Source organism: Tamandua tetradactyla, chromosome 8 (genome assembly GCF_023851605.1).
Source record: "Tamandua tetradactyla isolate mTamTet1 chromosome 8, mTamTet1.pri, whole genome shotgun sequence".
NCBI classification, from domain to species: Eukaryota; Metazoa; Chordata; class Mammalia; order Pilosa; family Myrmecophagidae; genus Tamandua; species Tamandua tetradactyla.
This window is the reverse complement of record NC_135334.1, coordinates 14,720,258-14,722,477: the sequence shown is the minus strand read 5'-3', so window position 1 is coordinate 14,722,477 and position 2,220 is coordinate 14,720,258. Positions and strand designations below refer to the sequence as shown.

At 39.5% G+C, this 2,220-nt stretch overlaps 1 pseudogene; it reads left to right on the top strand.

The window, feature by feature from the left end:
• Positions 1–1,099: 1,099 nt before the first annotated feature.
• LOC143643219 (olfactory receptor 8B3-like) lies at positions 1,100–2,019 on the top strand (annotated as a pseudogene).
• The last annotated feature ends 201 nt before the right edge of the window (positions 2,020–2,220 follow it).

The window sequence follows — 2,220 nt, the reverse complement described above, 5'->3', positions numbered from 1 at the left end:
CATAGTTTCCCTATTACATGCAGATTCTGTTCCCTGGTGAAGAAACTGAGCAGTTTTCTAAACTGTTTATAACCAAGTGCATGAAATATTAATCCAGCATTCAGTCTTATGTATCTTTCCTAAGGAATGATCATTTTTTTCCTCTCGTGCTTTGGGGGGCTCAAAGCAAAATTCAGAAATTATGATCTCTATCACAGAAAAAACTCCAGGGCATGTTGACTATGTAGCATGGTCTACATCCTCTCAGAATCAAAGGAACCAATATCTTCAAATTGGAATTTGATTCCAGGATCCCAAGGGTAAATCAAAGCAAACAGTAAGCTCAATGTTGTTCTGGTCTGAAGAGGGTGAGTCTCTAATCTATTTATATTACTCCTTATTTTGAGAAGTACATCAGGGATTAAGGCATGCTGCTTGCTTCCCCATTTTGACAATCTTGCCACTCAAGTGAAAATGACAGAAAATCTGTTTGAGGTCCAGCAGAGCATGTTAGGAGTCCTAAAGAGCCTCTAGGTTCCCCTATTCCAGTGTGTAAGTCCCCACTCCATGGAGGAATGCAGCCTTGCAGATTTATGGCTTTTAATCAGGGATGTGAGGTAGCTCCTGGACCTCTCTTAGACTTCAGTCCCTTAGATTTGATCCTGGAACATTACTCATGATTCACACCCTGGCAGGGTATAACCTGCATGAGATGTTAATCCAGGTTGCTGGAACCTCTACTTTCAGTTTTAATCTGGAGGATGGTGTTTAGGAGAATAAAGAGAGGCTGAGATAAGATCAAAGGATTCTGCTTGGTCCTTATTCTCACTTCTCCTTGGATTTCTCTATCAGTCATCTTATTGTCTAGCAGAACTAGCCATTCTCTTTAGGCTGATATGATGCTGGTCTTGGCTATATTTGGCTTAAGAATCTAATCAGAAGTGATTTTTACTCAGTATCATGGTAGTGGTAAAGGTAGATTCAAACGTCTAGGTTGAGTTTGACTAATAATACTGCATCTACTTATACACCACTCTAGTGGGAAGGGATATTGTAGGAATATCTGGGTTGTCCTCTGCTATAACACTTTTATGTTTTCCCACAGATAACCCAGAATAGAATGTCTACTGGAAATGTCTCTTTTGTGACTGAATTCATTCTAATGGGACTAACAGAACAACCAGATTTCCAACTGCCTCTGTTTTTCCTTTTTCTAGCCATGTATATTTTCACTTTGCTGGGAAACTCAGGCTTGATTACTTTAATTGGGCTAAATTCTCACCTTCACACTCCCATGTATTTTTTCCTCTTTAACTTGTCTTTCATTGACTTCTTTTATTCTTCTGTTTTTATACCAAAAATGCTGATGAACTTCATATCAAAGGGGAATATTATCTCCTACCAGGGATGCATGGCCCAGCTCTTTTTTTTCTGTTTTTTTGTCATTGCGGAGTGCTATGTGCTGACATCGATGGCCTATGATCGCTATGTGGCCATCTGTAATCCACTTTTGTATAACACTGCTATGTCCCCTAAAGTATGTGCCAACCTTATTTTTGGTTCATACCTAATGGCATTTTCTGGTGCTATGGCCCATACTGGATACATGCTGAGACTGACCTTCTGTGATGCAAACACCATTAACCATTATTTCTGTGACATCCTCCCTGTGCTCCAGCTCTCCTGCACGAGCACCCATGTCAATGAGCTGGTGGTCTTCATCGTTGGGGGAATCAACATTGTTGTGCCCAGTCTCACCATCTTTATCTCATATGGCTTCATTCTCTGTAGCATCCTGCATATAAATTCCACTGAGGGCAGGTTCAAAGTCTTCAGCACCTGTGGTTCCCACATAATGGCTGTTTCTCTGTTCTTTGGTTCATGTTCATTTATGTATCTCCAACCATCTTCTGCCAAGTCTGTAAATGAAGGGAAAATCTCTTCTCTCTTCTATACCATTGTCGTTCCCATGATGAACCCATTAATCTACAGCTTGAGGAATAAAGATGTAAAACTTGCTCTGAGAAAAACCCTGCATAGTGGAAATATGTTATTATAGGTAGGCTCTCTTCTACAGGTCACTTCAAGTCAAGGAGGTTCAGCCTTTTATTTACCTTATAGTTGTGGCAGCCTTTTAATTCTATTTCTTTATTATCATTAAAAAGTATATTTGAGACTTTTTTCAATAAGTTATTATCTGTATTGTTATACCTTCTTCTTTTGCTCACCATGTGCACAATT